Source organism: Centruroides vittatus, unplaced genomic scaffold, assembly GCF_030686945.1.
Source record: "Centruroides vittatus isolate TY-2023 unplaced genomic scaffold, ASM3068694v2 contig_329, whole genome shotgun sequence".
NCBI classification, from domain to species: domain Eukaryota; kingdom Metazoa; phylum Arthropoda; class Arachnida; order Scorpiones; family Buthidae; genus Centruroides; species Centruroides vittatus.
Genome location: NW_027122113.1, coordinates 648,080 through 675,115, shown reverse-complemented (window position 1 = coordinate 675,115; position 27,036 = coordinate 648,080). Strand labels below are relative to the sequence as shown.

The 27,036-nt window shown below is 26.4% G+C and overlaps 1 protein-coding gene across 2 annotated transcripts in view; it reads left to right on the top strand.

Annotated features, from left to right (window-relative positions):
- The window catches only part of LOC136973731 (protein artichoke-like), a 103,907-nt gene that overhangs the window by 39,676 nt on the left and 37,195 nt on the right, over window positions 1–27,036 (top strand). Inside the window, exon 2 of one of the 2 annotated variants that reach the window (XM_067268475.1) lies at window positions 20,892–21,183. The exons of the other annotated variant lie outside the window; for it this stretch is intronic. The gene's annotated coding sequence lies outside the window, so the exon portion shown is untranslated. The remainder of the gene's footprint in view (window positions 1–20,891; window positions 21,184–27,036) is intronic. 2 annotated transcript variants of the gene reach the window in all.

Genomic DNA, 27,036 nt, shown 5'->3' with positions numbered 1-27,036 from the left:
CTTTTGAGATAGTTACTCTTATCACCTGAGATCGATATAAAAATAAAAATATATAAATATATGTATATATATAAAATAAAAATAGCAGGAAGCATATTTCTACAAATCCCTAACATGCAGGGATACATATTGATTTCTCATTACAGCAACCCGATAGTTCTCACCTGAGGAACGAGTTCGTTTACTTGGTGAGGAAGACGATTTTTAGGACTGTAGTTTAGGAATGTTGTTGTGTGAAAAATTTTCAAGCTAAGCATTGCTTTATACTCGAATAACTTTAGTTGATAAAGGTGCTATTATTGCTTCTCTTTGAATCAGAAAACAGAATGGTAAATGGTTCTTTACCGTTACAGCATTATTATCGATCCTTTCTGATCGATTCCTTTTCCTTTCTACTAAAGAAATTTGCATTGAATTCTACACACGTAATTAGGAAAGCAGAAAAATATTCTTTTTATTGAAGCAATAGTCAAGCCATTCAATTGGATAACTACTGTTTTACTCAGAAACCTTTATTCGCTTTTATATTCGTTCAAATGCTAAAAGTCGACATTTTAACGGTTTTCAATAGGAAATAAAACTAAGTTATAATTGTCACTAAAATCTAATTTTTTTATTTTTTATTTTTATTTTGCTGCATTTGTCTTCGTTTTCTCTTCTAAATTTTAATTTAATTAATAATTTTAAGAAATAAAAGCTTTATTAATTAATTTTTTACGAACTAAGCAATGCAAATTTATAAGAATTTCATAATTTAAATGAAAATCGAGACTTTCAGCTATGATTTGAAAGTTATTTTCGGCTATTAAAAGCATTAATATATAAAGAAAATGTTTCTTTCTGATTACATTTTCTGTATCTAGCATCAATTTTCTATTTTTAGATTAAAGAATATCATATAAATTTCATAAATCATAAGAAAAGTTAAGCACTTCAACTTCCATTTAAAATATATTAGGAACTATTAAGACAGGATAAATGAGTAAAAGTAAGAATGATGATTCCTTTCGACACAATTTCTCTTATTATATTTCGCTATTTATAGAAAATATAAGTTGTAATCATAAAAATTTCACCAGTTTTTATGAAAGATTAAGCATCTCAACATCTATGTAAGTAATATTAAGAATTAACTTGAAAACAAGGCGTAAAATGAGCGAGTATGGTGTTACCTTTCAGTGGAATTTCTGCTATTTTATCTTCAAGATCGATCTGCCATTTAATTTCTTAGCTCATGTAAAAACCTAAACATTTAAACATTAATTTAGGCCTAAGTTTAAATTATAAAGCCATTATTAACTATTCTAAAGTTACAATTTCTGTTAATTCTTCTTCCTGGAATAGCATGTTAGCTTTCAGATAAATATAGAAAAATCATAAAAATAGTACATAATTCATACGAAAGATTAAACATTTCAGCATTTACTTTAAAGAATATTATGAATTTTATCGAACAAGATGTAGAGAACTGGAGAACTGGCGTAAAAGTAAGAATGATGCATCCTTTCGACAGGATTTCTGCTATTATACCCTTAAGACCGATATGCTATTTGTACTGACGTCATAATGAATGCTAGTAACGGCTACATTATTTACGAGTCGAGTTTAAAGGGTTCAAGAGAAGGAAGTGACGTGGATAATCATGTTAAGACGTAAGGCACTAGGGACGACTATATAGAATAAGAGAAGTACGCGGTAGCTAAGTGTAATAAAAAGGAGTGGAGGTAACGTTGATGGCTCCCTTAGCTTTCGTAATTTACGCTTGGGACCGAACCAAACAGTACAATGCATGCTCGAGGCGCTAGTTCTTACCCGATATATCTTAAGAGTAAGCGAATATATTGATCTTATCTTCAAATTATCTTAATGAAGTAAAACTAGAAAACATTCAATAAATGTTCTAGACACTCCTTGTAAAAAAAATAAGAGCCCTTCTGAGACACGAAAAGAGAACCCTTTTCTAATAATCTACACCGAAGAAGTTACGAAAATATTTATATAACATATATTTTTTTTAATACAAAATGTATATTTAATTGTTAAAAATGAATATATAACTTAGATTTTTCATACGATTCTTCAGCATTATACATGTTAATAACGTGCGAAATGAGATGAAGTCATTACTTACTTTCCTTCTTCTCCTTTCAAAAATTGGATAGATTCTCAGATTCTCAAAGTAAGATAAATGTCCTAGTAATCAAATTAAGGTTATAAATTGCAAGTTCTTCCAGATAATAAATGAATTTCTTCAAATTCTGCTGCAGCAATTGTTGAGATTTTGATAAAAGTTTTCAATAATACTCGACTGAAGAAATTGTTCACATTCCTGAATTCACACTTGTGATATTGCTTATCTGTTATATAGATATATAACTAGAAAAAACAGCAACTACACAATATACTCTCGTTTTTTTTATCTTCCTCCTCTGTGATATACTAGGTAAGCATTTTTTAAAGTAGATTGAATTACGGTTTCGACTTCAAGCTTGGTTTGATTTAAAAGATTTTCAACATATATTTTCTTATAAAATACCCTTTAAAGGAGATTTTTCTAACAGTATATTAATCTGGGATTTCGAAAACGTTTAATCAAATTTAATTAAAGCAAAAAATTCTTAAAAATTCTTTAAAGAAAGTCCAAGTTAAAATTGATCCAATTGAATTGTTCACAGCTGGTTAAAATAAAAGTTTGGCAATTGTGTAAGAGTATTTCACTAAATATTGGCTATTAGATTTAACATAATTAGCCTTTTCTTAATGGATTCTGTACCTATTTTTTTCCCTTTCCTGTCGTCCAGACCATTAATAGATATAATTCGCTACCAACTCCTATTTCTGTATTTAATATAATAGATTCGATTTATTATATCTGAAATGCACTTTCCTTGTTTTCTTTAAGTAAATATATTTTTTTAATTTTCTATATTAACAATAGAAAAAAGCTTAATTATGACAGAATAAACTTATTGAAACTAAGTTTAAGAACAGTCACGTGATTTTTTTATGTTGAAAGATTTGTTGCAAATTTCACCATTTTTAAAACATAAACATGAAAAAACATGAATTATATTACATGAAAAAACGTTTTTTAACGTTTCATAAGCTGTGTATAGTGTTAAATATATATATTTCGAGGCTATGTAAATACTCTATGAGATATGCTGTGCGTGCGTTTGTAGGTCTAACCTTAATTAGAATAAAATTTAAACTAAATAAACGATTTAAGTATTACAGATTTTTGTCATTTCCACTTAATAATTTATACTAATTTTAATGATAATTGAAAATAAAAGCTTACAAAATTTAAATTTCAAAAGAATTTATATTTACTTACTTGAAGAATTTTATACAAACATTTAATAATTAACGGTGTTTTAGTATAATATATATATTTTTTCATTTCTCGTAGATAAAAATGCCAATTTCTCTACAATATCTTGATAAATCTATATTAAATTCACAGTACTATAGTCTTAGAGTATAAATGTTATAAATTTTAGAGTGCTTTATTAATTAGATAATTGATAATTAAGTGTTTAGTAGTGTTAATTAAGCGCATACTTGATAATCGTCTGATACTTCGGTGACAATTATGATAATTTAGATGATACTAATATGATAATTAAGCACGACACTATGACTACAACTCATAATATACTTAAGTATGATGATAATCACTGAACTTTACTTGATTATCAAGTACAGTACATGCCTCATTATCGTTAACCGAAACTTTTAATCATAGTATCATGATGAATCTTTAGTAATAATAATTAAGCATTCATTTACTAATTTATGCGATAATTAAGTAATTATTATGATAATTAAACACGATCATGACTTTAAAAAGTCATAATTTTTATTCAGGTACGATGCATATACAAGAATTCGTTTATAATTCAATTGACGGAACTACACGAAATAAAAACAGTTGCAAACAATTTTCAAATCAAAATATTGAATTTTCTTTTTAATTTTTTATATATAAATAATACGTTTAAATGCATTCCTGATAAAGTCTATTGTGATTTATGAACTCCTCCTTTAGTGCATAATTTAATTTCTATTTCGATTTCTCAATCTTTCAAAATATTAATCAAAACTCTGGATGACATTTTGATTAATATCGAGCAAATCGAATGGAGTAAGAGAAAACGATTAAATTCATGTCGAAATTATAAAGTGCATTCAATATTGCCACTAACAACCGAATTGAATAAATAATTATGTTTTCATTTTTCTTAAGTAAAAATTTTTACTTCAAAGACAACAGAAACAACAACCCATTCCCGTCATTCTTTGTAGTAATTATCTTGTCTTTGGCAACGTCCGTTACTTTGGAACATCGATTTATCTCGTCTCAGCTTTTCTCTTTCCTCAGTAATTCCGGTCAAACGACAATCACACTCCTAACCGTTTCCAGCATATATAAAAACTCCAATTTCACACTCCAGCACGTCACGTGATCATTTTTCACCCTGAAAACTTTAGAAACCGATTTTAGTGGATGATCAATCTTTCCATTCTATTGGTTCGGGATTTTGATTAAGGATAAATTATAACCGTAGATAAGTTGATTTTACACGTGCTAAACCACTTTGAAATAATATAACTATCGTAAGAAAAGGTATAGAGATAAGATTGATCGTTATCCAAACATTTCAACCCTTATCTAAGATGTAAATGGCTAAATTCAGCAAAAAAATGCGATTCAAAACATAGTTCGGTCTCCGTAAAATATATTATATATAGCAGTTGAAAATTTTTAATAAAATTGATTACTTAATTACTCACGTGTTTAATTTCGTTTTTATTTAAGCATTGTTTAGTCATTTATACGATAATATATTACGTGATATGATATACGCAGAGGACCGCCTGTGTTTTTAGATAATAGTTTTTTGTTTTTTATTTAATTAATTTCTGCTACTTTTCTGGATTATTATATCTATTTACGGTTCACCTCTATAGAAAGAAATCTCCTTTATCTTTAAAGAACAGTATTCTTAAGAGGACATCATCCAGAGATAAGCAATGTGACATCTTCGTTATCTAGAGCTGGTAAATGATTATCATTCGGCATAGTGCCAGCTTCCAGTTAAGAGTAGAAATTTCATACGAAAGCAATGTCCTTTTAGTAACACGACAGTAGTAAATTAAACTTGAATACAGTAACGTCCTATATATATATGAGTATACAGTTAAGTATATAAGGAAGCTTGGGAAATATTAGAAAGTGGTAGACGATGTTGCTCATTCACTTCATCTAATATATATGGTATGGCTAATTGAACAGGGACAATAAGGTCTCGGTATTAGATGGTCGGTAATGACGCGCATTTACGTTTACGTAACAAATCATAAGGACAATGGAAGTCGATTCGAACGAATCAAAGACACAAAAACTTCACAAATGAGGCGGAAGGCTCGCTTTCTACGACGATTCCTATTGGACGAATTAAGCATATCGGCGATTTTGTTTTCATGGAGGAAAGTCTAGCTAATAGAAGCCATTTATCCACCTCCCAGTGACAAATAGTTGGAAAGAGAACGACTTAAGGAGATGGGAGGTGCTTTATTCCCATTAGGAAGCCTGTATTAGAGAATTGATTGTAAGTGCTTCTTGAAGCAAATGCTGTCGTCTCTCGATAAGAGCAGAACTATTTCCTAATAGAAAATTTTATTTCTAGTTTCGATATAGGGCAATTGACTGAGTGTGAATAAAATTCGACCTCTCTTCTACTTGCAAAACAAATTAGATTGATCGAAACCAATTTGTGTTTTTTATTATTATTTATTTATTTAATCTCTCATATTTTGAATTTTTTAAATGTAACGTTTGTTTTTATTTTTCTTCTTCTTGTCACATCCACTTTGATTAAATTTGTAGAGTTTCTATATATTTATAAAGATTTTAATGTAATTTATGACGTTTCCTTCCCAAGATTGAGTAATTATGGCAAAATATAATTGAGTTAATTATTAATTTAACTGAATCAAAAATTAAAATATTATTATTTTTTTTGGCCATGATTTTACGCGAACAGCTCTTATTTTCGAAGAGATTCTTGAAAGATTCTTATCTTATCTTCGAAGAAATTCTTGAAACAATAATTATATTATTAATTAATTAAAAAGAACACAATATCATGATTATTTATCATTAATGCAATACGTAAACATATATAGAATATAGGCTATTTAAAAAAGCTCATATTTATGAAAAATTTAGCATTTACATAGATTCTGACGTACTAACATACTTCAATTGTATCTCAGTTATACTGGAGAATCTTTAGAGAATAATTAACAAGACAGAGTTAAACTCTAATGAATTAAAGCGTGTATAATTTATAATTAAGAAATGATTATTTTGTTATGATATTATTATAAATATCATATTCTCTGACAGATATAAAACTTCTACATCTATCCTAAGAAGGATTAAAGCAGGAAGTAAGAAAATACCCACACAGGAGGATTTTCTAAAGGACTTATCCAATCCTATTATTGTTGTGGTAGTGGAGTGACGTATGTAATACGGCTAACACAAGCTTATTGCAACGTCACAATGGACTTAATAAGTGACTGAGGTCAGCGTAGTTCCGGACATACATCGTGTCTTCCACTAATGCAGTTTGTGGCAATGCTCTTTCTTTTTTTTCTCCACAAGAAGTGACAAATTGCTGAGTAAACATACCTGATAGAAATCACTTGTTAATAACATGCAATCAGAAGAAAAAGCAAAAAAGAAAAAAAATTCATTATTTTCAATCGAATTTTTTTTAGAAATTTAATTCAAGATTCCATTGTTGCTTTTCATTGCCACGTAACGACACTCGGAAAGATCGTAACCGTTAATGTAACCAATAAGAGGAAAGTTTATAACACCGTAAAAATTCGAAATTTCAAAAAGTCTATAATGTTTTTAGAAAAGAAAAAAAGTGTATTTTTTTATTTTTATTTTTTCGAACGATGAACTCAAAAACTGAAAAAGTTACAGGAAATTTTAATGATGAAAATGAAGATAATACAATTAAATGATAACGGATTGACGCACATATAAACAAAACAAAAGTTTTTAGTTGCATTGATTTTTGGTGTAATTACTTTCTATTTTTAGTGTTTTTTTTTGGATTTTTTTTTATTGTACTATGAAATTTTTGAAATAGAATATTACAATTTATTTTTAAATATAAATTAAAAAATAAAAAAATTGAGATTAAAATAAATATTTAAAAAATAATTTAAAATTTTATTTATTAACTTTCTAAATTAATTTTTTTTATTAAAAATAATTTATTTTTATAATAAAAAACACATTCGATAAACATTGAAAAATTATTATTATTATTATTATTATTAATTATTAATAATTTAAAAAAAATTTTAATATAAAAAATTAAATTTTTAAAATAAATTTCATAAATTTTTATAAATTTACATTTTTTTATTGTTTTTCTTTAATTTGTAATTTTATTAAATAAACATTTTCTTTAAATAATAAATTTTAATATAGAAATTTTTTAAATAAAACTTTATTTTTAAAAATTTATTAAGGTTATAATACTTCAAAATTTCAATTTGACGTAAGCTTATAACGTAAATTTGACATTTATTAATAATAAATATATATAAATTTATAGAATAATTTATTTAAAGTTAAATTATGTAAAACTTTCCCATTTAACTAAACATTCGATAAGCAAAGTTTATCAAGCATGAATTTTCCAATAATTAACTAATAACACGACGTATAAATATTTTGATTAGTCTTTACATAGCTTAATAAATAAACATTAACTCGTAAACTGATGACCTTTGACCCGTTTACATGCCTAATATTAAACTATAAATTTCTTTATAACACAATATTTGCGGTAAATGGGAGACGTGGATTAGTTTAGTTACTAAATCAAAATCGTTGGGTTAACCAGATTTAGCTGCTTTGTCATCAATGCCTATGCTTTAACATTGTCATCGAGTGGCCAAGAGTGTCAAACAGTAATTAATAGGTGATTAATTGTGAAAGGAAATGATTAATGACGTAACGATCGGTTGTCAAGAATAAAAAAAATAAATATATATGTATATATGTTAAATAATAAGAAATAGAATTCTTTCTATGTTGAAATTCATTCATTGATACGCTCTTCAGCATCCCGAAAGTCGTGGAAAATCAGCAATGTGTAATTTTCGCGTAAATTAAAAGCTGTAAATTTATAAATTCTGTAAGAATATATGTAAAATATATTTTTAAATTCTATGAATTATTATATTTGTTCTTGCAAACATGTCAAATTCTTAAAATCGACTAAGAGATTGATTGGGATGCAAAGAAATTTAACGTTAACTAATGGCTGGGTGGTGATTTTCGCGTTGATTTTTAGAAAGAATAATGTTACAAATCGTTCTAAAAATATATTTTTTTAAACTTCTAAACTCAATAAATTATTCTAATAACTTATTTAATTATCTTCACATCGGAATAAAATTTTTAAAATTGCTCAAAATTCGATATTTATGCAGTGATAAGAAAATGGTAGATAGATAGGAAAAAATTTGTATTTTTCATTGAATTTTAATGGAAAATTTTTCAAAAATCTTAAATATAAGTTATATATATGTCTGTATTATTTTTATTTAAAAAAAATAATTACTTAAAAAACTAAGTAACTAGGTTATAAGTAAAGTAAATATCAGTATTAGAGACTTGAAGATACAGTTAATGAGTAATAACAGAAACATGATAAGAAAGTCGTTTAGAAGAAAAGTCTCATTTAAAAAAACGATTTATCAGTTCTTTGATTTGTAGCAGATTAGTTTCTTTCATGAATATTGTATCAGTTGTTGGGAATTTGCTAATTTTTTTCCTTTTTTTTAAATTAGGTCAGGTTATGGAGTTTAGTGAAGTGTAAAAGGTTAAGTTGAATTTAATGCCGAGTTTATACTGCTTAAACTTTAATATTCTGCTGTAATTTAAGCGTATAAAATAAGTGAAAATGTTATTAAATATATTGAAAGCATTGAGAAATAAGTTTATTAATTTTTCGTTAGAAAGTTTTTTTTTAAATAGTTATAAAAGTTGTAGTTTAAACGAACTGAAAGCCGAGTTTATATTTAATTTAAAGTTAAAGGTTAAGTGATTAAAATAAAAATACGGTAGAGTGTCGATTATCCGAAAATCAATTATCCAAAAAATCGATTAATCGAAATCAATTTCAGAGCGTACTAATTCCAGAAATTACGAAGTTTTTACTTAATAACGATTGTCGGCGATTTTCTGTTGGCCCGCTATTGAGCTATCTCGTTATCAACACTAGTGTTAGGTTTCATTTATTACAGTACAAATAGAAAATCATGATTCTAATTGAAAGCATGATTACAGGGTTCTAATACACCAAATGCTTTATTGTGTATAGGCGCAGTGAAGAGTTTGATGCATTAGAAACATCGTTGACATGGTTAGGAATGCACCTGAAACAATTTTTCAACTCTTCTGACGATCAAGCAGGCCAAGGATTTTGCAGATAAATAATTTTTGCGTATAATTCGGACTACTATATTTTATTTAATATTAATTTTGTATTGAATCTTGTACTCGTTTTTAATAAATTATACAATTTTGTTTATTTATCATTTGTAGACCTTTGTATTAAATTTCTAATCTTCAACCTGTTTTTTATTATTATACTAGGATTAAAATTAATATGTTTTTACTCCATTTAAGTTTTTTTTCAAATTAAAATATGATCGGTTATCCGAAATTACATCGATTGATTTGGATAATCGACTGTACTGTGTTTTAATTTATGAAAGTTTAGACTTTATGTAATTATCAAGTTGAAAATGTAATTACTAATTACATATAACACAATTTATACTAAATTCCGCTTAAAATCATTTCAAAACTAAAAAATCTTCCTTAAAAATAAATATATATATATATTTTTATTTAGAATGATTTCAATGTAAAATATATCTAATTTGCTTACAGATATTATTTATCCTACAAAATAATTGATTAAATATTTATTTAATAATAAATGCAATATCAGATATCGTCAATTCATAATACAATAAAAACATTTCTTTTTAACAGTAAAGTTTCATCGTTCAATTTTTATTTATCAGAGATAAAAATAATATTTTCCTTCGCTTTATTGCTAACAATTTTATTTCGATTCTCCGATAAAGTATCTGTTAAACCAAAGTATCTGTGCAGAACCAAAAATTCAGCATTTCCCAATGTTGTCATCTAGAGTTACTTTAAATCCAGAGGGACCTTACTCCAAAAAAAGAGAAAGATTTCAAGTTTATGTAAGAATGCAACTTGCTCATCTTTAGGTCACTGTGCTTACTATTCTGTACTGTTGCACCTGTAAGTGATTCCTATATAAATTCAACATCTTCTTCTTTTGTTGGATCAAAGTTGCCCCAGGAGTTAAACTAACCTCAATTGACTGTATGAAAAATCCAACTTTTACTCTTCATAATATATATTCCGAGCAGTAAAAAGAAGTTTTATTACATATATATATCACTTCTTAAATCAATTTTACATTAACTCCGAGTTGTAATCTAACATTTTAACACGAAGAATAAGAAAGAATATCCAAAGTTTAGTTTACAGCGTTTGCAAATCAATATTTTCTCTTTGCTAAATCTGATTAACGGTGAAGTAATGCGGTGTCATCTATGTAAAAGTGTTCAGGAAACTTTATCAAAAATTTTGTTTTTTTTTTAAATATTTTAAATTGATTTTTAAAAAATTCCTCTTTTAAATCCATCTTCTTCACTCATGTAGAAACCATGCTGTACAAGTTGATATAAATAACTGATATTTTTCAGACATTTATTGGACTTTTCCCCCCATCTTATTGACATATATGATCAATTTAATATCGATATTTACTTCTTTGAAAGTAATCTTATCAAAAATACAACTATAAAAAGTTTTAATAGAAAAAATAACAGTATTGTTACTATAAAGAATATTTACTTTATCATTAAAAATCGATTATTTGACGATAAAAACATGTAAAATTTACATTCAAGATAGGATTTTTTTACATAAAAAAAATCACTAAAAAATTCAATTTTAGTTTTACATATTTGTAAATACATGTTACATAAATATCAGTAAAAATATATAAAATTATTATTATTTATTCCTGAAAGATAAGATGGGGAATTGGATAATAACGATGCGTTGAAATAGCCACAATCAGTAAAATTATTTTTTTAAATAAAATATGTTGAAAATGATAATATTTTTATACTTTAAGATTCGAATAAACAGAAAATACAGACGTGAGTCTCTTACAAAAATGCATTTTCTGACAGAAGACTTTCTTATGAGCTCAACAATAGTGTCCTCAGGAGAATAAATGGTACCCCTCCCCCCAAAAAAATGGGGGAGACGAAAGTCTCATCCATGACCTGGGGCTTAACTGATGTTTGTACCAAACACATCGATCTCTTTCTACATCGATATTATCGCCCGTTGCCTTTCATGATCTTCCTGTGCTTAGCATAAATGTCTGCCAATGTTACTGTTAAAGGAACAACTGACTTACTCCAATTGGTGTGTGGTATTCGTTGCTTTGGATCGATGTTCAACCCCGAATATCTATCTAGAATAAGAAGGAAACTAATCGATATCGTCGATAATCAAATTAATTATCATATTTTTGACTTTGTTTATTGTTTTCGGATGACATATTTGTACCTTATATCGGCGATCGGATATCTCCTTCGATTGTTTGAAAGGGTGTCAAAAATTGGATTTTAAACGTTAATTAATTCGCGTTTTGTTCCGTTGAATGGAAGGTTATGAATTAAATGATAAAAATTTGTTAAATTCGCTCCTGTTTTTTTGGAGTGGAAGAGATAAGGTTGTACTGTACTGTAATTCGTTCGCGTCGCGTCGTCATCGCTCCCAACACGCGACACGTGCTGTTGACTGAAATCAAAATTAACTCTGTATATTCATAAGTAGAGATAAATATGCCTGTATGAAACATTCTCCGTGTTATCCGATACTTATAACGTAATTCTCAATAGTTATGTTCCATAACTTATAAATGATATACACATTAAATTCCTCATTAAATTTAAATATATATTTTAAATAATACCATATATTTAGTGGAAGGAATTAAAAATATACATATTTATCTAATTTAACAGTTTATTCCATAATATTATTTATATATTTTAATATCTTAAAGAAAAAAAATATACCCATTCTTTATATACCATTATAATTACACATCAAGCAGTCGCGGTGCGAAGCAAATAAGATGGATGCGCCCAATGGTACTGAAAATTAACTTAAAGTTGCTAAAAAATAAAATTTCATGTAAAAGATGAATTAAAATATCTAAATAAAAGAAAATTTAATTAACTATTTGTTTTTGAGAATTTCAAATCAAAATTTACAAGGAAAAAACGTTAAAAATTTGATGATCTAACGAATACAACCAATCAGCGTGTTTGTAACTTTGTTGCAAAATTCAATTCTTTTTTCTCCTCGTTTTTGCATAAAAAAGGTAACACTATATAGATTTATTTAAATTTATCACAGTGTCGGAAAGACAATCCAGAGTAAGCAGTTTGTCGTAAAGAAGTTTGATATGCAAAATAACTGGATGATTAACGGCAGAAGATTCCATTTTCCAGGCGACCGATGAGATTACAAGATTTTACTCTTTTGCAAAAAGAGAAAAATACCGAAACGTTGAGAAGAAATGAGAAAGATTTTCGTTTAGAACAGATAATGAACATCCGTGAAGATTTTTCCATTTCGATGGTCTAGACAAAGGATCATGGGATTAACCCTTTCTTATTCATTGTCTTAAGATAGAGCGATACTCTGCTTTTGCTATATTATAGCAATACCTTTCTCTTCCTTATATTCTAATAAAAGATATTCTGTAATTTATTTCAACTTTGATACACCTTCCTTGAAATTTATTTACACACTTTCAGATATTGAAATTCAAAATAAACTGTATTATATTTTGGGTAATAGATCTGAAAGTAAGTTAACTATGAATACAAAATATACAAAAAAATATCTTTAGAATTATTTAGATATATTGTATTTAACTGTATATATATAAGATTCAGACATACAGTACTACAGTACTACATAAGCAAATAAAAATTAATTGTTACTAATATACGTGACACTTTAGAAACATAAAAGTATATAATATTTTAATAATTTTACTGAAAATTTTTAAATTATTTTATTATTATTGTTATTATTATTACAAGAATGTTAAAATAATTATATCGATTAAACAATTTTAAAATTTGAATTTTTATAAGCAAAATTTAAATTTTTAGTAAAATGAAATCTAAAAAAATTCGAACTTTATTTTTGAATTTAAAAGATTAAACGATTTAAAATTCAGATTTAAGATTTTTAAATTTAAGATTTAAATTTTTTCGTCTCTTAATTTTTATATTTTGAATAGAGTTTCTATTTTAATGAAATTGCTTCCAAAATTTTAATTAATATTTAATTATTGAAATCGTTTCGTAAATTAGAATTCAAAATTAATTTTTGAGTTTTGATCTTCGGAAAAATCGATTGATTTTTATTGGGAATTAATTCTTATTTTTTAAATTATTTATAATATACAACATCGTTTTATTATCTATATTCTTTTTTTGAACGGACAACGGTAAAATCGAAGGCATTAACGCTTTAAATTTAATGGTTAGATGCGGTAAAGTATCCTCTTCCCTTACATTTGTTCCATCGACACTTACAAGCAGAATTTATGAAAAGGATAACTTTCTACTTTTAGCATTTAATCACAATAAAATAGGAGTTTTATAGTCCATAGTTGAGCAATAATATCAAAATTTATATATTTAAAAATATTTAATACATTTTCTATAAATGCCATAAATTTTCCTTATATCATATATCTGTGGTTTCTTTTTTAAAGTTCTTCTATTCTCGCCCCCCTGTTCTTTTTTCTTTTAAGAAAAGTTTCTTGCAGATAAATGCGAGGAAATTTATATTTAAATTTAAGATAAATTCTAATTAAATGCTAGCACATTTACAACTAAATGCAACGAAATTAACAATAAAAATAAAAGGCAATTTTATAATTAAATAAGGGAGAATCCGCATCTATTTGATAGGTGAAATCATAGTTAAAGGCGAAATACAATTAAATAAAATATAAATTTGCAATTAAATGGTGATAAATTAATATTCAGAAGAAAAGAAAATTCGTAATAAATGAAATACAATATCATAATTAAACAAAAGAAAATTTACAGTTAAAGACAAATACGTCATTAAGTATTAATAAATTAACAATTAAATGAAAAATTAATTGAGAATTAAACGAAAAGTTAATTTATATTTAAATATAAATTATAAAAAGCGATTTTCTTTTCAATTAAATATACGATAAATGTGCAATTAAACGAAGAAAAATTTAATCTGAAAAATCGCCGTGTATAAAAATATGTTAATTTATATATTTAATGACGATTAATTTTATATTTAAATACGTATAAAATGAATATTAAAATGTCAAATAAACTAATTACTTTAATCAATATTTAACAATTGATTTTAAATGGAATTAATTCGATTTCTTTCCTCAGATTACATATATAAAGTGAAAAGATAGTAGCAACTATTTTTCCAGGCTATTAAATCTGAAATATGCGAAACTAAGATTAAACGTTAAATAAGTGTAAAATAAACTGTCGTTAAACGAAAACGTGCCGAAAGAATTAACTTAATCAAAATTAACATTAGAGAAACTGTTAAGAGTCATCTTAATTAGAATAAGTCACGAGAATAATATCTTTAAAAGAGAAATTATGATTTTGTAGCATCATAAAATCACATTCTAAACAACAAAATCTGTTCACTTTATATATCGATTAAGTCATTAAATATGATTTGTTTAATATTAACTAAACTACGACTCGATATTTAGAATAATAGTTATCCTGTATTCTTTAGTTTGAAAGTGTCATAGAAAACGTGCCAAAGTCAATGTCTATCGGAATAATTACGTTCTTGTGTTCGTAATTTGCAACGCAAACATAGTCAACCCCCCGGGTCACGTGTGTAGGTGCAAATTTTACAGTTTTATCACCGGGAACTAAAAGACGCATGCCCATTTCACAAGTAGTGCTTTGGCATAGTGCCAGGTACAGTACTGTACATGACTAGAAAGACCTGTAGTGCTTGCAATATGAGGACATTAAATTGCAAAGCCATAATTTCGAATTAGACGACAATGAATTTGAAAAATCAACACTTTATCGAGTTGTTAAAGTCCAGAACAGTGTAATTACTTTAAAAAAATCGTATAATTAATCAAAGAAACCAGTAGGTCCAATAGAAAACTATATATTGTCTTTATCTCGGAATCACTCCGGAATGATTCTGCACAGGTCGAATTGTTTACAGTAATATAAAGTTTACTTGTCTCTCACGAGAGCTGTTGAGAATTGGAAGCATTTTTGAGACTTGACAGTTGTTGATCTTAAATTATTTTCAAAGATTGAAATCTTGCCTTTTTCTGCGAAGTTGAATTCTTAAACCGGAGAGGAGAATAATCGTAAAAGGGAAAGGGTTTTTTTTAGGAAGAGAAGAAAAAAGATAAATAGATTTTAGAGAAGAAGGGTTTAATCGGATGAATACTTGGCATTTGTGTCAGTCGTTAGAGATTAACTCGTGTGCACAACATACGCCAGTAGCTGTTCAGCCAAATAACTTTGACATTGGTTGTTGTTTGGCAATGTTATCATCAGTTCGAATGAAGAAAACAATTTAGAAAAACCCGAAACAAATAGTAAAAGAAACAATTATATTTTAAGAGAAATCTAAAAAAAAAATAAAACAAAAACTTAATTCCGAAAAGTAAATTTTAACTCAGAGGGGATGCATGAGAAGAAGGCAAAACGACGAATCGACCAGTTCTGACGTTCATCCATCAAACTCTGGCTAAGCTATCGATTCTTCTGTTCTGGGGAGAGTAAGGCAGAAAAATTTCCAACATCCCCGCATTTGCATCACTCACGGTTCATTATGTCCTCCTTCATCCGTCTTATCCAATCTTTACTATACCCAAAAACTAACTTTTGTTACTACAGTTTACACTTAACATTTCGAATTATCTTTCTTAATGGATCATCGTCTAACTGTTTCTATTTTTATCAATTTATTTTTCTTTGTAAATTTCAAAACATTTTTTTTCCAATTTTATTGTAAAACTTTCTCATTTTATGAAATTATTAACGTAATTTCGAATATTTTTTTTATCTCGTAGAGAACGACATTTATGAATATTTTTGTATTAATTTACTCGAATTGTTCTCGAATTATACTGAAATTATTTACTCTGTGGAATAAAATGTTAAAAATTTTGATATAAAATCTTTAAAATTAAGAATGACAATTTAAAAAAATTTAATTATCAAAATTTTTTCCTTTTGCTTTTTTAATAAAAAAAAAAACTAAAATAAATTTAAAAATTCGTCTAGAAATATTTTTTTAGACATTAAAACAATTTTTTTTAACATTAAAATAAATCAAAATTTTCAAAGTTTTAATTAAAGTGAAAATAAAAGAAAAACTTAGCTAATACCATCAAAATTGTAATGAAATAATAAATTAAAAAATTATTTTAAAAAATATTAAATTAAAATAAAATGTATAAAAGTACTTTTAAAAAGTTTATAAAATTATACTTTAAAGCATTTTTAAAAAATCTATTTTTATTTTTTTTAATAGAAATTTCAAACTTTTAGAATTTCGCACTTTTTTTTAAAAAAAAAAAGAAATTCTTTGACGTAAGAAATTTTTAATTTTAATTCTAAAAAATGTTAAATACGAAGATGAAAGTAATAATTTAGATAATAATAAGTTTAATTATAATCAGGAAACTGAAAATAACAGACATTTAAGTAGAAGTTTTCGATAAAATCTTGCTTTTTCTTTGTTGATTAATGGATTGGAAAGCATAAAATTCTAATAAAATAATTCTTAATTAATGAAAATAAAAATTACTTTTGTAATGATATTCTCGCGAGAATAATTAGAAAATCGCTTAAGAAATTTTATTATTTTTAAAATTCTATTATTTTTTTTCCTTTACTTGTTTTGTGTTAATTACAAAATTGGATAATTTAAAAAAAATAATAATAATATTAAAAAAATTGTTACTTTTCATATATTTATTTTTATTATTTTTCTTTTTAATTGAACGTAATTACCAGATATTTTATTTTAAGTTGTAATTACATAAACCGAATCATAAATGAGTTATTTTTTTGTTATATTTTTCCTTAAATCGTGTTGCGTGCATCCGAAAATTCTCTTTAAATGTATTTTAAAAGAATATTTTTCATCCTAAAACAATAAAAAATAAAAACGTTATGCCAGAACAGGATCTAATACTTAAGCAAGACATTCTACAATTTTAAAAGATTAAAACTGTAGTTAAAAATATAATTAAAAGTCATTCGAAATTATCAAATTTTTGAAATAAAAGATGGAAAAATTTATAAATTATGTATTTATAAAGATTTTATTAATTATTAATGTTCAATTTAAATAAAAAAAACTCAATATATATTATGCAAATTCAATAAAAACACTCATCTTCATCCTTAACTAATAAAACAATTATACTCATTATAAAATTTGTATCCTTCAAAAAAATTAAAATTAACAAAAAATATTCAATTTATTATACGTAAAATAACATTTTTAAAATTTTATAATCATATTAAAATATTTTAGTGAAATTCTATTTTAAAATTTAAAAAAAAAATTAGCTAAATTATTCAATATAAAACAAGTAATTACTTATTGTGACATCGAATAATTTTTTACATTGTTATAATATAAAAAAATACACTATAAAAATATACTATTACTAGAATTATTACATAGATGTGTTAATTTGTAAGGAAATTTGGCCTAAAATGATACATCCTGAGGAAAATGCAAAAATAAAAATAAACGAGCAATTATTTATTGTGGCTGTGCTGAAATTTTTTATCATATTTTTTAAATTTTTTTAATCTAAAATATACGCTGTCCACCTCAAATTAGTAGTGGCTTGCCCCTCTACATCATACTTTTCCTTTAACAATAGAGTCATGCCGGTCATCTATCTAACTCTGTTCACGAGATTAAGGAAAGACAGACAGACGGACGGATGACAGTGGGAATTTATAGGTTTACAATTTTTTTCAAATTGCAGCCCAAAAACTATTTTTTAGATAAGATGCTTAATGATTTATTGACACGTAATATTACACCGAATAATACAAATAATACTAACAACAAAAACTGAAAAATTTACACTGTTTTTAAGTAACAGATGTTTCAAAAAATAAAAACAAATAATAATACTCCATCTGCTAGGTAAAACGATACACCTGAATCAGTTTTTGCATAAATCTCGCATAAAATTGTCTTTTATTTTGGTGAGGGCTGCACATTACGTGCCCACAAAGAATATTTCTTACATTTAAACCATGGTTATTCTCGTTTAGCACGACTGTATTTCATTTCATGACTTCTTGTATTTTTCCATTATTATACAAAGTATAAATAATCTAAATTAGTAAATCAAGTAAAATTCATAACTACCCAATATCATCACATAAAATAAGAGCTTGCAACTTGAACATTCAGTCAAGCAGCTGATATCTCAGTTTCCAATCAATAAATGATAATATTTAATAATACTATAACGTATACCATAGAGACGAAAGAATAGTTTCTTGCTATTTATAAAAAAGATTACTTATAAACCATGCGTTTTAAATATTTATGAATCAACTCTATAATGACAAAATCTTGCGTAACAAAGAAAAAAATATTGCACGGAATTTTCTTGATTTTCTTTTTCTTTCAACAAAAGACTCTTCATGATGTAGAAACTTCGTAATAATCGTTTCTTCTACCTTCTCAGCAGCTTAGAGTGGTAAATTCAGATGTATTTTATAACGTTTATCAAATATAGTGTAACATTTTACCCCAGTGTGTCATTTTAGGCCCCTATTTCCTATGTTTTCCTATGTTTAACATATACAAATTTATCGAATCTCTTGTTAACGCTCATAAAATTTGAAGAATACACGCGACATACTACAACAGGGACAAACGAACGAAGGAACAAACAAACAAAAACAGAGTTTGTTTATTATACAAACGTTTGTTTATTTGTTAAACAACATTATATAATAAATAAACAACAAACAAAGCTTGTTAACTGTACAAATATTTAAAAACTTACGTATGGGTTTAAGATGTAATTAGTAGCAATTCGAATCCGAACATAAATAAAAAACTGATTTATTTTAATAATAAAATTAACTTTATTGTATCTCTTATAATTCTGTTTAGAATTAAATTATTAAGGAATGCTTCAGTAATTGTTTATTCATGTGATTAATTGAACACTCCATTTATATGAATTGATTTACATAAGGTTGAAGAGTAGTTAGATTTTCCACCTCTCTATTATATATTATATTAACCAAGAAATGATTAATGAAACCGTTATTAAATTGATAAATGTTATGGATAGAAAAATAAGGAATAAATTTAACTTAATAATACATAAAATGTAGTAAATTTTGTATTTTTCACTGTTTTTTCGTTTGTAATTTCGGTACAAGTGACAAAAACGAAACGGAAAACAATTTTCTGCAAGTTCTAAGAATCTGATCGATTTTCGCATTTCCTTATTTTGTATTTTACTTTTATTTTTATTTTTTTCCTCTTCTTCTTCATTCCCCTTTCGTGTATCATACGTGAATACTTTATCTGACTTTAAAAAAATTCCATAACTCTGGAGCTTTCCATTTCTTGAATATATAAGAATAACGAGATGGACAACTCAATATTTTCAAAGAATAATGTTTCATTTTCATCTTTTATTATGTTATTTTCTGTACAGAATATGATTTTATGAAAAAAAATTTCGTTTAATAGAATGTTCAACGTGTTCAATTTAGGTATCTTTTTCTAGTATATTTTCCAAACTTCTTATCAGGTGAGTGAAAAAACATTGATCTCATCTTCTTGGCATTGGTATATTATCTAAAAATACTTTAAACTGTTGGTTTTTTGTATTTAAAATGTTTTTATAAACTTAAATTTTAATATTTTAAGAGTTGTTTTTTTGAATTATTATAATTCTAAATTTGCATAAATCAACAAGCAATCTGCCACTTGTTGACTTATTAAACAACTTAAAATTCGAATTTATTTTAATGTTTTTTTATGATTTAATGACTAAAATGTTTACATTTGTATACACTTTTTATTTTAAAACATTCAAATGTAATTTATTTCTTTCAATAAAATTTTATTTTTCTTATTCTTTAAATATATGTTTAAGGTTTTTACTTAAAGTTTTAAGTATGCGGATTCTTCGCATTTTTTGTGAATTTTCTTTTGAAAAAAGCAATCTAAAAACTGATTTAAGATAAAATATATTTTGAACATAAATAAAAAAAATATCGGACATAAAATATATAAAACACGGAGCGATTATTGAACAGAGAAAAGAAGGATTTTTACTTCTTTTCTTTGTATCTTAGTGGTATTATGCGTTAACTCCTGTTTTAAACAAACTTTTTCAAGGGGAAAAAATAGAAAAAATTTAAAAAAAATTAATTTTAGAGTAGCTTAGGAGGTTTTTAAACTAAATTAATTAATAAAATTGCCCTTTGAGTGTTTATAAATATCGTATTTTAACTAAGTTAACGTTTGTAAGTAGTTCATGATCGCGTATCAAAGATGGAGAATTGGCATCACAGTAACAAATTCGTGGCATAACGTGTATCTGATATACCTTCTTCGTTGATCATAGGTTCCACTAGAAAGTTCGACGAGGCCTGAAAACGAGTGCGCATGCTTACATCAACCACGAATCAATAGTTCTGCAGAAGGACTCTAGAACACAGCATCTGACAGTCACGGCCGTAACACGCTCGAGAATCGAAGCGTGACGTGACGACACGCGGATTTATTTCTTGTATGTGACAACCGCCGTCGAAAAATTTGTGGTCCTTTTATTCACCGTTCGGAAATATCGAAAAAGTAACACAAAAAACAAAATAGAACTCAAAAACGACCCTAAAAAAAACGCCTAAAGTTACCTGGTAAGTACCGTAAACTTTTACTTTTTCTTTACTTTTTTTACGCGTCACGCGTAACGAAGAGTTATGCGTATGTAATTTACGAATAATTTTAAACGTCGCGTTACCTTTAATTAAAATTCTAAGCGATTAAATAGGATTTAAGCGGCTCAAACGGCTACTTTAAAAAGAACCTCGATGTAGCGAGTTTGGTTACAAGAGAAAATTTTTCTTTATGTCGCGTTAGTGTGAGTATTTCATTTATTGGTGAGGGTTCAAGATTTTTTATATTTTTTTTATTTTTATTCCCGTTCTTCTACTCTCTATACTTTCATTTTGCTCCTATTCCAATCGACCAGAAGCTTGATAGAACTTGATAAGGTTTTTAAGCTGTAAACGTGATTTGTGAGCGGAGCGGAAGGGACAAGCCGACAACCCCACGACTGGAATTGGAGATCGATGCTGGTTAGTTACAGAGTGGTGCAGTAACGATTGAACTCCAGTTTGTTGAACTGTCCTTGCGTTGTCTGTACTCGATGACCGATAACTTTCGATAGTTTATTTTCCTAATAGTTACGATACTGTGCGAGTTGTGTTACGCGAAATATTCAGAAAATTATTTTGGACGATAGATTATCAAATTTCACCCAAAATTGACTTAAATTTATCCCCTTTTTACACGACTTTATCGCGTTTTATTGCGGTTTAATCTGGAAAAGTAATTGAGTCATACGTGTCCATAGTTGAAATCTTGAGTTTCCTATCCCATTTAAACAGCTTACTTGTTTCCCTTTTACAAAGTCGTCTTCCGTTTTCTGGACTCTGAAGATAGCCCATGTCACGTAGAGGTCGACATCTGTGCTTTTCCCTATACTTCCTATCTACTTCATCCACACATCGCGCTCCAAACACTCTTGAGATACCTTCAACTCTCAACTCGTCTGTCTCCATAAAAGATTCTTCTTTTGTAAAAGCGGCAAGAGAGATTGTAGCTGCTAGCCGCTACACAATAATACAAATTTTAATGTTTTTAACCTAAAACTTTTCAAGTTTCTCCTCCCTGATGAGACAAATTTATCATATCAACGAACTAAATTACATGTTTTAACTTCTCTGCTACTCACTCCCTGAGCGGAAAGTTAACTTATTCTAGTAGAAAATGATGATGATGATGATGATGATGATAAGCAACGAGCTGATGATAATATATTTATGAATTAATTTCAATTAAAGCATTATTTTAAGCATTTTATTTTTAAAACCCTATCGTTAAAGATTGATTAATCGACTTTATCTGAGACTCGGATCTACTTCATTCGTCAACATGTAACTTTAACTTGGATTCATTCAGCTTCAACGGAGTTTAATGCACATTTAAATTCTAAGAAATTCTCGTATCGAGTGCTGATTTAACAAAGGAATTTAGTTTAATTAAAAATTTAATTTTAAAATTGTTAAGTCGGTTCGAGTATCGTTGGATGCACTTTATTATCGATTGATATTGGATAATTGATGTTTTCGATGACTCTTCTCTTTCTAATAAAGCGTTAATCATATTCAAAAGGCTAATTTACGTATCTATAACGTAAAAATTAAAATTTTTAACCTAAAATTTTTCAACAAACAACAAATTCAGGCAATGAAAATAACTTATTTTCTAAAAATACAAGAAATTTCTTGTTTATTCTCTCCTGTTTATCTTCTGAAAAAAGCTTTTTAAATTAAATAATTCTGTTTTATTTTAATGTAAAAATGCTTCGAATTTTATTTATTCAAATTTCCTGTATCTTAAATTTGTATATTCGATGTAAAATATCTCCAATTTTTTGCCTAGAGCAAAGAATTTTTACAGGAAATATCGAAACTAAACAAAGTAGAAAAATCTATAAAATATATATATATATATATATATATATATATATATATATTATAAAATAAAAAATTAAATAAATTTATAATAAATTTTGTTTTTTTTATATTTTTTTATATATATTCATTTATTTACTTTCACTAATGCTATTATATATATATTTATTATTGTAGTAAACGAATTTCCTTATAATAACATTTGAGGAAAAAAATATATATTTTTAGATCAATAAAATAAATAAATAAAATCTTATTAAATTTAAAATGAATCATTAAACAAATTCTAATTAAATTTATATAAAAATTATAAGTTAGTAATCATTTAAAATTCATTAATTTAATGATTAAAGCTAATAAGAAAATCAACAAAATTTAGTAAAAACCTGTTCATTTTATATAAATTTTAACTTACTTTTTAAAAAAAATACACTTAAAATATACAGTTTATTACCTATTTATTTATCTAATAAACTAATTTAATTATATTTTATTATTTAAATGAAAAAAACTAATTAAGATCATTCGAGCAAAAGTTTAATATTAAAAATTTTAATTACTTCTTGAACATGTTATAAACACGTAAAAAATTTCTCTTATAAATTTTAATAATTATCTTGGCTTGTTTTTAATAGAATGCTTCGACTTTATAACATTTTATGATCTGTAGCATGTTAATTTTCGACTCAAGTCATGCACTAGAAGAATCGAACTAACTGCATCTTATCTAAACTTAATCCTATTTCTCTGACACTTCGCTTGAATAAACCTTATTTATAACTTTAGAAATTTAATAAGTTACCAAAATAAACTTTTGTTTGAGAATTAATCGATTTATCTTTGGTTGAAAGATGAAATAACTAAAACTATTTCAAAAACAGGCTGCTCAGCAATGTACAAAACAAAGGCGTTTATCCTTATAGTTGTACGGTACAGTATAGTACTGTACACAAGAAAAATTGCATTAAACGCACTAAAATACTTGCTTTTTTTAAGTTTACATTCTTAGAATGTATAAATTAAATCTATTTATCTGTAGGAAATATATAGAAAGAGATATATTGGGCCTTATCGAAAGCCAAATTACTTTAAGTTTTAGAATGTGAAAAATTCTTAAAATGCATGTAAAAAATTTTCATTTATATTTCGGATATACGAAAATTATATTTATCTTTAAAATATATGTGTTAAAATCTGCAATTAACTTTAAAATTTATCCTTAAACACTTATTTTTATTCATAAAACCTAATCTTTTCTAAGTATCTACAAATATTCTTTAAGTATAGATAAGCACCATCCATCTTTACAGTACATAAGAAACTTGATTTATCCATAATCATGTACAAAAATTAAATTTATCCTTATAGATTTGTTTATTTTTAACATATAAAATGGCATATTTACCTATATAAAAGTGAATTTATACAATTTAAAGTTAAAATTTATATATAAAACAATGACATTTTAAGCATGGTTATTTATAAATGTGATCATTTCTACGACTAAATTTAATATTACAAAGATTTTAAACGTGAAAGCGGATAGCTGGCTTCTATTGCTACTGCTAATGTTTGGATGCTTTACGTTTGTCAATAATGTCTGTCTGTAGATATCAGGCGATATCTAATAGTCGTTGTAACCATTTGTTGTTATGTAATGATTACATAACTCAATATCCTGCATACAGAACAGAATGTGTTACTTCATAGTAAGTGATGCGAAAACATTACTTTTTATGGATCGATAGCATCTTTGCTCTATAATCTTATTTGCTACGGTTTTATTGTACGAAGCACCTATACAAATGGATTTTTTTGAGTGTCTGCTTGTTTTTTTTGGATGTTTCAGTCGCTTAGAATTATCAAATTCGACAAATGGAGAAGAATTTAACATTAATGTAATATTTTCCAAACATTATAATAAATATTTAGCAATATTTCGTTCGATATCATCAAGAAATTTAAATATTAGATTGGTTTTGTATATTAAAAAAATATAAATTATATTTCCGTCCGTTTGTCTGTTCTACGTTTTGTTTCTTTCAACTTAAGCCGATAATAAATTTATTTCTTTTGTTATGATTTTTATTGAATTATTACTGTCTTTTCTCATCTTAAAACATTTTCTTTTTCTCTTAAAAAAATAAAAGAAATAAAAGAAAAATGGTCTTAACTACTAGAATAACTTTCGAGTCACGTCCTTACTCTTATTAAAGATTTATTTTTTTTTGAGCTTCGTGTAACTAGGAAAAAATAAAAAATAAAACAATATTTTTGAATGTAATTTTCGAACGATTTATAAGAGCAACAAAGGGGAATGAATGGATTTATAGGTATTTTAAATGTTTCTAAGTTTCATAAATCCTTAATTTGTAAAACAAATTTTGTACTTCGGGGAGAAAAGTTGATTGTTTCGAGTAGTAGATTGGTTACGCGAATCAGATTATGGTAACGATCTCAATTATTGGTGAACGCATTACTCTGACACATCAGCAATACTCAACAATAAATGCTTAAGTAATTATTGTTAGATATATATGATTCATAAACATGAAGCTTTAGGATATTCTGTTTGTATCACTGAAACGATTAACGCGTTTAGGTTTAGAATTTTGATATAAATTTCGTCACACCACTGATATAACGTCATTTACTATGAAAAATGGCAATTGTTACGCCCCTTTGTCTATAAAAAATTGGGTAATGTAATATTTATGAATTTCATTAACTTTATTTCATTATTATAATATAAAAGACCATTATGACGTAACACTTCAATTATATCAGTTTCTGTTCGAAATTTACTATAATTACGTTATAAGATAATGAAAACTAACTCGTGACGTAAGAATCAAATTTATACGATAATCTATTTATATTATTACGTCATTTTTAATTATAAAAATAAGTCTATTATGTAATAATTGAATTTACATCACAATCGATACTTATTATTACGTCGGTAATAGTGAAAAATAAACGTGTGACGTAAGAACGTGTCGAAATTTTCTATTATTATGTCACCGCTTTAATAAACGTAACAACGAATCTGTATTTTAGGGATAAATGGTGGTTTCTTTTTAGTACACTTTCCATTGAGACAGAGAGAGAGAAGGAAAACAGATAAAGAATAAAACATAAAACAGGAACATATGTCGGATGATTTTTCTCCAAATATAATATCGGCATTGACCCTATCACGTAGACTTCTATTTTCTTCTAGGCCACGTTATGATCGTCACGCAGTTTCAACTGTTCCAACAAATTGACTTACAACTCGACTCGATCCAATTGCATTTCGTGATTCAGTCCACGTTACGTGACAGAACAAAAAAAAGGAAGAAAAAAAAAAGATTTCGTTTATGAAATTTGTAGGAATTTATCAATGTCAGACAATTTCTACGAATTTTCATGCTTTGCTTCCATTTAAAGACGTAAAATCTCTTCCGTACCTAAATATACTAATTATAATGAGCTTATTATCATAAATGGAGGTTAGGAACATAAAAGATGATGCTTTTGATTGATCATACGGGTCAACGATCGGTGGGTCTGTATAACATTATGTTCCAGTTTATGACCTCTTACGTATCTCGCTAAGAGATTAACAGTTATCTTTAATTATCAATGTTGTAAGTTATCTCCAACTTTCTCTTCTCTTTTTTTAAATTATAAAAATATCGGAATATTTTCCGGTATAATGCTTATAAATTAAGCTTATCCGAATTTATATGTCTATAAATATTCACCATTGAATACAACTGATTTGTATGCGTTACCATGCTTTGATAATAGTCTCATAGATTACGCATATTTATGATCTTGTAATAAAAAATGCTTAGACCTATGTTTTTATAGATTATAATCTTATATTTCATGAATATTATATTATATATATAATATATATATATATTTTTTTTTTTCGTAGAATTCTAGCAGGTAGGCTGTGAGATGTTGAAGTAAATTGAGCATGGTCGCGTTACGTTGCACAGAATTTAATTTTTATTCCTA